Below are 14,121 nucleotides of genomic sequence, written 5' to 3' on the forward strand. Positions count from 1 at the left end.
GGAGGAGGGGAAAGAGGAGGAGGAGGAGGCGAAGGAGAAGGAGGAGGCGAAGGAGAAGGAGGAGGCGAAGGAGAAGGAGAAGGAGAAGGAGACCAGAACTAGGTCTGGTTAATGACTAACTCATTTCTCAAGTAAAATAAACAACAATTCTGGGAAAGTAATTTGGCAAGAGTCATTTGTCCTGAGCTGCCAAGTTATGTCTTATCTGAGCCCACAGTTTCATGGACTGTATCTCTGGTCTCGGGTGTGGTGTTGGTAGGCAAAAAAATGATAATCGCCATCTACAGTGCTCTTGTGAGTCTCACAGAGCACTTTTTAAAACAAATCAATTGTAGGCTTAACTCCTTACAGCCTGCACTGTTTAAAGCCTGCCCTAGGTATAATCACTAGGGCATTTCCTGCAGTGCTATATGACAGTCGGTGATGTGGCCAAGAGGGCCCTATCTAAAGCAAGTACTACACTGCTTGGATATGCTCCCCAAAGCACAAACAATTAACAATGAGATGATATTAAACTATAAAACAAATATCATCTTTGTAAATTTGCACTAATAAAAAGCATAAAAACTATTAATTATGTAATTGTGTAATTTACCGTGAATTCTACTTATTAGAGACTATATAATGGCTTGACACAGGAATTTGGCTTTCTTATATACTGTACCTGACATGTGCTATTTATATTATATAATAATAAAATGTTACCCTAAACAGTATAAAAATAAGCAAAATTTAAAAAGTTATCAATTAATTTGGTGGCCAGGGAGATGGCTCAGTGGAACAAGGACTTCCCTGGCAAGCACAAGGGCCTGAGTTCAATCCCTGGTTCCGCCAAAAAAAAAAAAAAAAAAGATTCCACTGGTTTTTAAAATTAGTACACTTTAGATACATATATCGATCACTTTCATCATAGGGAATTTGCTACCTATGCATAATATATCTTGATTATTTTCCCCCAATTCACTCTCCTCTGTTCCACCCTTGTCCCTTATTTACAAAAGCCTTATTTATAGTTTTTCTTCTTTTTTCCCTTCCTTCATTTTCCCATTCCCTCTCATTTCCCTGTCCATTTGAACACATTATGAATGTACTTTGATCCTTATTTACCTTCAGCTGCTCATACCAGAAAAATATAATCTTGGATGCAGAATAGTAGTCCGCTGTATAAAACTACATCCCCTTAACCATTCATCTATTACAGCTGCTGCTGCTATGAACATAGGTGCACAGATACCACTGTGGTAGGAAGCTTTTATTTATTTTGGGAAGACACTAACCAGATTAGCTGGTTCAAATGCAACCTCTCATTTTATTTTTTGAGTCATCTCCACACTGATTTCCACAAAGGCTGCAACAATCTGCTCTTCTACCAACAGTAGAGAAAGGCTTCTTTTTCACAGCCTCATTATCATTTATTATTGGTCTATCTTCTGATCACAGCCATTTTATTCTGGGGTGAGATGGATGTTAATGTTCATCTTTTGAATTACTGGTGATATTGAACATTTTTCATATATTTACTGTTTGTACTTCTTCATTTGAGAAGTGTCTATTCATCTCAGATGCCCATTTTGGGACTGAATCTTTAAATGAGGTTTCACTTTTATGAGTTCTCTATATATTCTAGATGTTAGTCTTCTGAAGAACAGTTGGCCCAAAAAAAAAAAAAAAAAAAAAAATCTACTCCATGGGTTGTCTCTTCACTCTGTTGGTGGTTTCTTTGCTATGCAAAGCCTTTTTATTAAGATGAGCTCCAAATTTTAGATTGTTTGTATTATTTCCTATGCAACTGGGTTTTGCTCATGAAGTCTTTGCTTACACCTATGTCTTGCAGAGTTCTACCCATTCTATCTTCCAGTAGATTTTTCTGTTTTAACATTTAGGTCTTCAGTCCACTTTAATTTTAGCTCAGTGCATTGTCAGAGATATGGTTTTAGGTTTAATCTTCAGTATTCCACTGATTAAAAAGATAAGGGTTTATGAGGAGTTCTAGTTAAGATCAGAGATGCCTTAGACTTCCTTATTAAGGTGGAATCAAATTATAGATCAAATGAATAGAGATTTGTTCTAATAGTGTTTGTGGACAGGATATCATGTCTGCATCTTGTACAATGAATAACCACTAAGACAACAATATGCAATGTATTAATTATTGAAACTGTGCTAGTAATCGGTTTTGAAACTGTCTCATTGCTATTTGTTTCTCAATAAATTTTAAAAAATTAGATCAGCATAAATTTTTTGTCTTTGTGATTATCTATCAATCACAACCCGTTCCTCGTTGGTAGCTTCTTGCCACATATTTTCCAGCTATCCTTTAATAACTGTCTTGCAAAATTTTCTACAGTACTCATGTTAAGGAAAAGCATGAATACTCCAATGACCAAGATTTGAATCACCCAACAGGTAATCAGACTTTCCTCTTCAAGGTAAGTCAGTTGCAAGTATGTATTTTCAGAAGTACTTTAACATAATTTTACCATTCTACTCTTCATCACTTCTATCAACAAACATATTTATTTTTTATATGTACTAACAGAGGCATTTACTTGCATGTGTCATTTGTGTAGTAGCAAATTTATTTCTTTTTTGTCCATTTTCTAAAAGAATCTTGTTAGTTGAGGATTTCAAACTGCCAAAATGTTTCATGTTCTGGAGATTTAAAAAATTAGACTTTTACTCAGTTTGGTTAATGAGCCTACAATCACAATGTTACATCATTGTGCTATGCCTAAAAGGCTGAAAAGTTAAAATTCCATGGTCAACTTAAACCTGCCAAATTCTACTATGATAAAAAGATGTTCTTGATGGCCAGCCCGATAGCTCAGTGGCCTAAAGTGCCTGCTTAGGCAGAACACAGCAGCTGGAGTTTTATTCCCCAGGATGCACTAGGAGAGCTACTGAGACTGAGGATGGTGGGGCATGTCTATAATCCCAGCACTTGGGAAGGTAAAAACAGGAGGATCACTACGAGTCCGATCTATGTAGTGAGAACCTGAACACCCTGTAGACCCTGTACCAAACATATTTTTAAAAAGATGTATTTGAGAGAAGATATTAATCTTCTCTAGTGTAGTGGATGTGTACACTATTTTATCAGCTTAGTTCATCAACTTTTAATATAAAGAACCAACAATACTAGAAAAGAAGTACATCCTCATAAAATAGCCCAGTAGGGGCTGGGGAGATGGCTCAGTGGAATAAGCACTTCCCTGGCAAGCGCAAGGGCCTGAGTTCAATCCCTGATTCCACCAAAATAAATAAATAAATAAGCCTAGTAAATGTAGAAATAAAAAAGGCTTTCTATACTATAACTCCTCTCCCTAGAAAAGAATTTAGTTCCATGAGAAAATAATTCTATTTATGCTTAAAATATTTACTAAAGGATATTCATCAAATTATTATTTCAAAGGGCTCTTTATTAAAATGTCTAAAGTATCAAGTAATTTGCTTACCTAACCCCCCCAATTAAGCAGTCTTATTACCTCTTGTTGGTGTGGCTGACTCATAATACTCAAGAAGTGTGTGCTAAGTAATAAAAGATCATTTTTATAAATAATTAAGAGAGGTAACTGACCAGTTTATAATCGCACCACTAATAAACAGCAATACATTCATTTATTCAGCAAATATTTATTGTTCTAGGTCCTAGATGCTAGGAATAAAACCTAGACCATCTAACTCTTAGACCATTGTTCTTTCTGTGGCAGCACAGCATGCAGTGCTGGGGACTTAACCCAGGTCCTTGGTTTTAAGTTTAGGTTTTATTCCTAGCATCTAGGACCTAGAACAATAAATATTTGCTGAATAAATGAATGTATTGCTGTCTATTAGTGGTGCGATTATAAACTGGTCAGGGGTGGAGGGATCTTTTACCTTTTAAAAGCATGAATTTGCTCTCGTAGGATCCTCGTGGAAAAGGAAAAACTTCTATTGGATAGGCACACAGTAGCAAACAAAAACCTCCTGCCTCGTATATCTGAAGAAAAAAAAAATCCTGTGCTAGTTATATCTGAAGAGGCCAGGGTATCTGGGGGCTAAACTTCTAAAGTTTTGGTGAAAAAGAAACCATTTCAACAACAAATAATAAAATTTAAAAGAATTTTAAATACATTACACATACTATAAAAACAAGACTGAAAAGCTATGTAATTTGCTAGGCTATATCTCTGGAGTCTTTAAGATAGCTTTATTTTCTTCTATTGATATTCCATATCATATCAATTTATATAACTTAGATTAAAATTATGTTTTGAGGAGAACTTACAGAATTCCATGCACTTTCTGTCACATATTCACATGTAAAGCTTTCTAGTTCTATTCACAGCCTTTCTGTGGCTAATTATATTTTTTGGTTTGTTTTAGCACTGCTATTCCAAAAACTTCACCTTGTTTTATATAAGAATACTGTTTATGATGTTATTTCTATTAGTTTTCATTTAATTACATTATGTAATTATTATCAGAGATAACTAGTAGAAACAGATCTAGCAATAAACACAACCAACACTTGGTAAGTATACAAATCAACTTAAGTGGTAGAGACAGAAGTACCTACAAGAGACTAATTACCAGTCCACATACAATGCATACCACAGAAATCAGTCAGTACGTAGAAACCCAATCATTCTGCAACTTGTTGAATGGAAGTCATATAATATAATTTCAATTGTATACTGAAAAGTGTTTTACATTTCTTAGTCCTTAAAGCACTCAATGAGAGTACAAGGAGACACTAATAGAAACTTTATCAAATTTCCAACTATACCTGGTAGCATGATGATTATTGGTAGCATTCTTTATATATAAGGAATGAAATTATATTTTAGCTATAGTAGTACAATAACCAAATTATTTAATTGTAATAATAAATTGGTTTAGTTAAATGCAATCTGCATATTCTCATACCATCTTACATATTCTCCCTTCTTATGTGAATACTATAGAATACAGCCCCATCTAGTGGATAGAGTAACATTTCCAGAACTTATTTCAGTCCTTTTTACTAATGTTGCAGTAAATCTAACAAAATTGACTCAAACCAAGTTTTCATTCATAGCACATAATCATCCACATTTATCCAAATCAACATTCTGACAGTATTTTTCATTTTTTGTGCTATTTCTGAATATTTGGGATTTTCACAACATCGAACGAATTTTCTAGAGTAAAACAGATACTGCCATTTAATTTTTCAAAGGAAAAACTCAGCAAAATAAAAGAAAGTTATTCACAAACATACAGATATGGAACAACATTCAATAAGCATATGCCACAGGTCTCCTCAAAGTTCTATGGTCCTTACGCAGCAAGGGAAACACATAAAGCACAATGTTCCTAAATCTTTCATTGATTTTTCTCCATTAATAAATGACATAGTAAAAACTTTTCTATTTTATTTTTATTTGGCGGAAGTGGGATTGAACTCAGGCCCTCTACTGAACCATCTCCCCAGCCCCCAAACTTTTGTATTTTAAAAAAATAGTGGAAAAAAAAAACTTGTCATAGATTCAAATATTAATAGAGGTTCCCTGTTTAATGACCAATTTAAAGTATGTATTTAGGGGCTGGCGATATAGCTCAGCAGACTAAGCATTTGTTTAGGTAAGTACAGGCGTGAGGGTTCAATCCCTGGCACTGCATGCCATCCGGGCCCCGCCCCTGGGTGCACTGAGCTAACTATGGAGTCTGGACATGGTGGTGCATGCCTGTAATCCCAGCAATAGGGAGGCAGAAATCAGGAGGCTCACTATGAGTCCAAGCTGTGCAGTGAGACCCTGCACACACATACGCACACACACAAAAAAAACTTAAAGTATGTAATTAGGGCTGGGGAGATAGCCCAGATAGATACTTAGAATGGTCTAAGTATCTGCCTGGCACAGTGCAAGGACCTGGGTTAAGTCCCCAGCACTGCATGCTGTGCTGCCCCAGAACCCTGGGAATGCCTTCCAGTCACTGAAACTGGGTATAGCAGTTCACACATGTAATCCCAGTGCTGGGGCAGATGAGACAGGAGGAATACTGCAAGTCTGAGCTGCTTGGTGAGACCCTGTACCAAATAATTTTTTAAAGATTAAAAAATAATAAAATATGTATTGATTGATAAAAATTGATTACACTTATTCTGTAAAATGTCCATACACACACACACACACACACACACACACACACACACACACACATATCATCTATATGAGCACACATATGGAATGACTAGAGTTAGGTAAAACAGTCACGTTTGTTGGGTTTTTTCTGATCAAACACTTAAAATCTACTCTCAGCAATTTTCAAGAATACATTATCAACTATAGACAGCATGCTTTGCAATATATCTGTTGAATTAATTCATAATCAAAAATTCATATTCTTTGATCAAATCTTCACATAACACAGCCCCTCCCAACCAACACCTGGTAACCAGCATTCATTTCTCTGCTTCTGGTTCTGCCTTTTTTGGTTACACACACAAGTAAGATTATGGACTATTTGTTACATACATATTTTTAAAACAATATCAAAACAGATTAATCACTTGAAGTTTAAATATACTAAACTTCAAGTCACACTGCTATTTTTGAATCATGACACAATATGTAAATTTAACTCAATTAAGAGGCCACTAAAGTACCAAGTACTATACTGAATAGGAGTGGTGAAAGTTGATACCCTATTCTTATCCCTCACTTTAGAGAGAATGTTTTCAGTTTTTCCCCATTCAGTATGATTTTGGCTGTGGGCATGTTATAGATGTGGCTTTTATCATTTTGAGTTAAAGTTTTCTATTTTTATTAGGTTCTTCAAAACTTTTCATCATCAAGAAGGATGTCAGGTTCTGTTAAAGTTTTTTTTCTACATTATATAATCACATAGTTTTTATATAAAGTGTTACATTTACTTATATAATGTGTTACATATATTGATTTATATACCTTGAACCAACCTTACAACTCTCAGAGGAAGCTAACTTGGTCACAGTGTATAACCTTTTTTAATGATTTGAACTTTTTCAAACTATCTTGCTACAGACTTTTGTATGTAGGTGATTCAAATACAGTGGTGTGTAGTTTTCCTTCTTCTTGTTGAGTATCAGGTTTTGGTATCAAAGTAAATCTGGTTTAATAGAAAGTTTCAGAGCATTTTTTTCCCTTTCATTTTCACGCTACAGTTTGAGGAATATTGCCATTGTTTCTTATCTAAAGTTCTAGTAAAGGGGCCGGCGAGAGAGCTCAGTGGTCTAAGTACCTGCTTAGGCAAGCTTAGATAGGCACAGGGGACCATGGTTCAATCCCGGGCACCACATGCTGTACCAGCCCCATCCTCAGGGCAGACTGAGCTGGCCAAGAAAAAAGAAAAAGTTCTGGCAAAACCCAGTATAAATCCATCTGATCCTAAACTCTTCTTATATGGTAATTTTATTTTTTTTTTAATTTTATTTATTTATTTATTTATTTGTGTGTGGCCAGCTCAGCCCACCAGGGGGCGGGGCTGGCTGGCATGTGGTGCTGGGGGATTGAACCGTGGTCCCTGTGCTTTAGCTAAGCTTATTCTGAGTAGGTGCTTTAGACCACTGAGCCATCTCACCAGCCCGGTAATTTTATTACTGCCTCAATTTTGGTGTTTATTATTGGTCTGCTTAGGGTTTTCATATCTTCTTGGTTAAATTTTGTTAAGTGGTATATTTCCAGGTTTTCCAAATTAATGGAATATTAGTTTTTAAAATCCTCTGGATTTCTATGGTGTCTGTTCTAACTTTTACCTTTTAGATTTCTAATTATCTTGATGCATCTCTTCTTTTTTTCTGGTGAATTTAATTAAGGGTTTATCAATCTTATCCTTTCAAATAATCAACTCTGATTCACTGATCCTTTGTATTATTTCTTTAAGTTTCAATTTCATTGATTTACACTGTAATCTTTGTAATTTCTTTCCTTTTACTAATTTGGGGTTTGGATTGTTTTGATTTTTCTAGGATTTTGAGCCATATCATTAGGATATTGGAGGTTTTTCTGCTTTTCTCGTGCAGACACTTTTCACTATGCATTTCTTAGAACTGTTTCCATTATGCCCTACAGATTCTGATATATTCTGTGTGTATTTCTTGTGTCATTTGATTCTAGAAGTTTAAAAGTGTCCCCTTTGATTTCTTCTATGCATATGTTTGTGTAATTTTTCTTATACGGCTGTTGGTTCTAGTTTGCTGTTGTAATCTACAAGATATAATGGATTATATCAATTTAAAATTGATACATGCTTTACGGCCTTGAATGTGATCTACTTGGGAGAAAGTTCCATGGGAAGCTGAGAAGAATGTATATTCTGGTATTGGAAGATGAAACAACACTTTTAAGATACCTTTTAAATCAATTTATTCACTGGGATTAAATTCTATTTCTTTGTTGGCTTTTTGTCTCCTTGACACACCTACTATATTTCTAGGTAATGAGAGTGGGTCATTACTAATAGCCAACATGACTGTAGTAAAGTCTATCTCTCCTTTTTATATGGTTTTAAAGTTGGATGTATTTATATTTATAAATGTTACCTTTTCTTTGTGAATTGCCCTCGTTATCCACAAGCTGTGACTTGTTTTTGTTTTTTAGTCTCTTTTAACCTGTTCTGCTTTGAAGTCAACTTTGTCAGAAATCAGAATGGTTACTTCCTGGGGCCCCTTTTGGGCTCCAGCTGATTTCTATCCTTTCACTTTCTGAGTGTGTATCTGCATGCATTTTCTGGTTTGGTCTGGTTTGGTTTTTAGCTGTTTGGGGGTTATATACTGAGTTTTTTGTGTTTTATGATAGATTCTGCAAGATTTTGGCTTTTGATTGATAGCATTTACATTAAATGTTGTTATTGAAAACTATTTACAGATTCCTGTCATTATGTGTTGCCTTGTTTTCCTTTTTATTTGTTCTCCAAGTGAGATTCAGTCTTTCCTTTGAACTTCTGTGAACAAACAGAACTGCTGAACTCAATTCTATTTAGAGTTCTGGTTAGTATTTTGTCTAGTCCTGGCTTGAATTTTTAGATTCTCTTTACTATGAAAGTTCTTTATTACTCCATCAATTTTAAAGCATAATTCTTTAAGACACAGGAAACTGAAAATTACTTTTAGCCATAAAAAAGAATGAATTTGAGACATTTCTAAGAAAACATGAAATATGACCATCATACTAAGTGAAAAAGTCAGAAGGTTAAATAGCACATGATTTCTCTTATACTAGAAGCATAAAATAAACTAAAGAGTAAAGTAATGAGACATTTTGGAGTTGGGGAAAGATTAGGAGAAGGGGGATGGAAGGTTTATATACTGTAATCACATATTAGTAAAAATATTAAGAATAAAATACAAACAAAAAAGCCCACTAAAATCAACCACCAACATAAGCAGCAATCTAACGTCTCAGCAGAAACAGATTTCGCTTCCTAATGGTTTTATTTCCATATTTGCACATAAACGCCATACAGAACTGAAGTGTTTATTTCTTTGTGTTGCTGATATCTAATTAATATTAATTAGTCTACTACTCTTCAAATTAATTCATATAAATAAGCTTTTAATGCATTAACCTCTTAACAATGTTTATGAAGTTAACACATTCATTTGTATTTCTAGCATCCTTTTCGGACACTACCCAGGAGAAGTTCAGTGGACATGTTTAAATAAACTACCAAATGTTCAGCTTTTCAGTATAATTCATGGCTTATTTTAAAACAACAGCATTTCCAATCTTCTCACTCTTCTTTATTGGGCCTGGTGCTTTTATTCTATCAAGTCAATTAGTTTTTAATCTGCTTTTGAGTGTCCTAAGAAGGTAATTAATACCAAAGAGTTTGAAACAATATCACTTGTTTTGAAAAAGTGATTTCTGTAGTATTTCATGCTATCACTCTGACTTGTGAGGGTGAAGACGCTGTCAGTGGTTAGAAGAAAAGGAATATATTTTTTTAAATAAAAAATCTCAGGCCAACATAACCAAACACAAAGTGTTAACCTATCCACTGGATCACTTCCAGATAATCAAAATTGGCTTTTAAAAATTATGATCAACTTAGGAAGAAAGTGCATTTATATTTATAAAGGCAAAAAAAAAAATGTTTTCTCAGTTAACACTAGCTTTCAGGTTTTCCCTAAAGATGTTTTATTCAAAAATAAGGAAAGCTTCCAGTTCATCTGAACTACAAAATTTTCCTGGCTCTCCACCACAACAGCAAGATAGAACTACTAGAAAAAGTCACCAACCTAGGAAACCAATGAAAACCTTCAAGAAGTCCAAGTGTCAGCTGTCTTGAAATTGGATTGAGACAGAGACCTAAGGCCTTGGTAAAAAGCAGACACCAGTGATGCCAAAGGAATGGGTAAGAGAAAAATTTGTGTGGCGCTTACAGCCCCCTTGTTGCCTTAGGAAAATTCTTGTCTGGCCATCAATACATAAGTCCGCAGCAGCTGTCGAAGTAATGAGTGCTGTCAGATAATGTTAAGACATGACAAAAATCTTACTGGGGTAATGAAGAGATGAGATCTAACTATAATTCACTCTTCTACCTTTTTCCCTTCCATACTTCAAGAATAGTTGGATTATAACCATAGCAGTTCTTGTGTTGCTGATATCTCATTAATATTAATTAGTCTACTGCTCTTCAAATTAATCAGGCCACTTCTCAGGCCTCATTCGATTGGGTCATTGAGCTAGAGCCAAACTAGCACTGGTAGATGTAACAAAAAGCAATTCAGATCCACCCTTCAAGGTATTGGAATGAGGTCCTTTGTCATTCTCTTTCCCTCCTGCAACAATCTTGAAAAAACTCTGTGATTGTAATATTGCGATCCAGGCTGGAGATTGACTTTTGGGAAATGACTAGATAATAAAGTCTCTGACTTTATAAATGAATTAATACATTGCTAGCATTATTGGGAGGTGTGGAAACAGGTGTGATTGAGTTGAAGGAAGTGATCATAGGGCATGACCTTTGGGACTATATGGGTACCAGACCCCTTCCTTTCCAGTTTTTTCACCCTCTCTGCTTCCTGGATGCCATGGGTTAATAATCAGCTTCCCACTACCACAACATTTTACTATGTTTCTGCCTCTCCACATACCTAAAATTAATGGAGCTTTCAGAACATGGACTGAAACCTCTAAAACCATGAACAAAAATAAATCTCTGGATTGTTTATCTCAGGTGACAAAAAGCTAATGTTTGCATCTGATTGATTTCCCAGATCCTCACGTGCTCACAGCAAGCCTTCTGCAAGATAACTGAATCATGGGGCATTGCAGCTAAATGTGATGTTAGGAAGTGAGGCCGGGCCGGAAAAGGTGGGTCACTGGGAGCATCGTCTAGCAGGGGGAATCTCCTTTCCTGGCTTCTCTCTTTACTCTGCTTCCTAGCCACCACGTGGTGAGCAGCTTTACCTTCACCATGCCCCTCTGCCATGCTTTCCTACATTTCAGTAAGCCAACTATGGACTAAAGTGAGCCATAATAATTTTCTCCTTCAAACTGTAGGTGTTGTATACTGTGTTCCATCAATGACAAAGTGACTAAGACACACACTGGTGATCGCATCACAAGATAGAAGAACCATGACCTTTGCTATGCTCTGCATATGCCATGAGAATAAACAAGCTACTGCTACATAACTTGTTAGTAATCATTTGCTGAAACATCTTTAAATGACACCATAACTGTAAATGGTTAACATAATACTTAAGCATTTAAAGATGGACATGGGTTTTAAGATAAGATCAAATTAACATGCATGTAATAAAAGAAATTAAGATGCTGAAATCCTAAACCCAGACATTTTTATTAGTGAAGAATCAGAAAGAAATACTGACAGCACATTTTTGAACATGTATTTCCTAAACTGCAGCTAACTTACCCAAATGAATTAGAATAATCTTGCCCACTGTGCCAGCTCATGCCACTGAATAAAATGTTCTTCTTTGGGATATGATAAGCTACAGCACACAGTTTCTGCAGCTCCCATGCTGGCAGTCAGCTGTCTGACATAAATTAAGAAAATTGCTTCAATTTACATTAACTTTAAAAGATAATAAAAATATTAAAGTACAGATTAGCTTTAAAACATACTCTTTTTTAAAAAGGGTCTCTCATAGTTCAGAAAAATTTACTAAAAATAATTTGTGTTAAATTTTGTTTAGGTTTTATGCATGTGGTTCAGACAGTGTGAGACAGCATTTCAACACTGATATGTAAATACCTGTAATAAATTATAATTCAAATTCTATCCAAGGAAGTAATAAAGCAAATTATTTTCTAATAATGTGATGAATAATTGTATCCTTTTGCCTGTGTCTTAACAAAAAATTACAGAATATTACTTCACACTTTATATTTCCTAAAATCCAATGTTGTTTAAACTAAGCAGATAATAGAATACATATAAAAATAGAAATATCCTACAAATTCTGCTTTTCTAGCTACATATTATTTAGGATAATAGAGCAAAATAAAGAAACGCACAAATATGAATCAAAACAAAGCAGTAGTAGCCACATTAATATCAAAGTAAAACAAAGAACATTATCAAACCTAAAAATGTAAACTAAAGGGTATGACTCAATAATCAGACATAAGAAATAATAAATATGTAAACATTTAACAGTGAAGCATCAAATATTTTGGGTAAAAACTGTTGAGAAATAGACAAGCCCATAACTACAGTTGGAAACTTCACCCAATCTCTCATGAACAGGAAAATAAGCCTTCAGAAAATCAGTTAGGTAACGTAAGATTGAATACTATCAATAACAAACCCCAAACCTTAATAGGCCAGTAGGAATCCACAACTCAACCTTTGGGCTTTGATGTTGATCTTTGCATTGTTTACTTTTAACAAGAATCCTGACAGCTAGTTTACAGAGCATTTCCAATCCTGGCAATCACCCTGGCCTGCCATCACCATGAATCCTATCCAGTGGGTTTATCTAGCATCTTCAGTCCCTTGATTCTCCCCACTTAACTGAATCTCACTCCTTAGAGGTAAAATCCTATTGTCCTTGCTCTATTAAGAACTAAGTATGGCTCTATGGTGACATTTCTTTTTTCATATTGCAATAGTTTCTGAATAAAAATCTGTTCTTACTAATTTTACTATTGCATAGTTGGCTTTATTTAATATCAACCAACTTGACTTAACAGACATTTACGGAAAATTCCACTCAACAATGGCAGAACACATGATCTCTTCAAATGCACACTTATCAAATAAACCTTATTTTGTACCATCAAACAGAACTCAATGCATACATAAGAACTAAAATCATAAAAATATGTCATCTTACCATAACAGAAATAAACTCATAATTAGCTATAGAAGATATCTGGAAAATCTATAGGCAACTATAAATTACCAGTAGTTCAAACATAAAGTTAAAAAGGAAGTCTTAAAATATTTGAACAAAATAAAAACAGAAACAATGTATCAAAACTTATGCGATACAGCTAGGTCAGTTCTTTGAGGAAAATCTATAGTAGTAAATGTATACACTGAAAAAGGAGAAAAATTTCTCATCAATACTTTAGCATCCAGGGCAGGGGATTTGGCTCAATGGTAGAACACTTGCCCAGCAAACTAGAAGCCCCAGGTTTGGTCCTGGGCACCAAAAACAAAATAAAACAAAACAAAAAATTTCTAACCTAAATAAATAAAATAAAATAAAATAAACCTCTCCCAATATTTTAGTATCTACCTTAAAAAATAAAAAAAAATCACATAAAAGGAAGGATAAAACATAAAAATCAGTGAAACTTAAGATGTAAAATCAATATGAAAAACTAATAAAACCAAAGCAGGACTTTTTAAAGGATCCCTAAAATTTAAACTTCTTCACAAATTACAAATAAAGAGGACAAGGGGCCAGAGAGATAGCTCAGTAGCATAAGTGTCTGCCTGGCAAGAGCAAAGGTCCTGAGCTTAATCCCCAGTACTAAAGAAATAAATATATTTTAAAAAATACAACAAAATCAAGAGGGAAAAAGGACACCAAATGAGGCTGCAGACATTTAAAAATAAGAAAATGTAAGTACCTCCCTTATCTGAAGAAGACTTGTTCCAAGACCCCCAGTGGAACCAGAAACCAGATAGTAAGTA

The 14,121-nt window shown here is 34.7% G+C and overlaps 1 protein-coding gene across 7 annotated transcripts in view; it reads right to left on the reverse strand.

The window, feature by feature from the left end:
- Window positions 1-14,121, reverse strand: part of Mipol1 (mirror-image polydactyly 1) — a 349,459-nt gene that overhangs the window by 326,385 nt on the left and 8,953 nt on the right. The window contains exon 1 of one of the 7 annotated variants that reach the window (XM_023721845.1): window positions 11,887-11,977. The exons of the other annotated variants lie outside the window; for them this stretch is intronic. The gene's annotated coding sequence lies outside the window, so the exon portion shown is untranslated. Of the gene's footprint in view, window positions 1-11,886; window positions 11,978-14,121 lie in introns of those variants that run through there. 7 annotated transcript variants of the gene reach the window in all.

Source organism: Octodon degus, unplaced genomic scaffold (assembly GCF_000260255.1).
Source record: "Octodon degus isolate 3935 unplaced genomic scaffold, OctDeg1.0 scaffold00086, whole genome shotgun sequence".
NCBI classification, from domain to species: Eukaryota; Metazoa; Chordata; class Mammalia; order Rodentia; family Octodontidae; genus Octodon; species Octodon degus.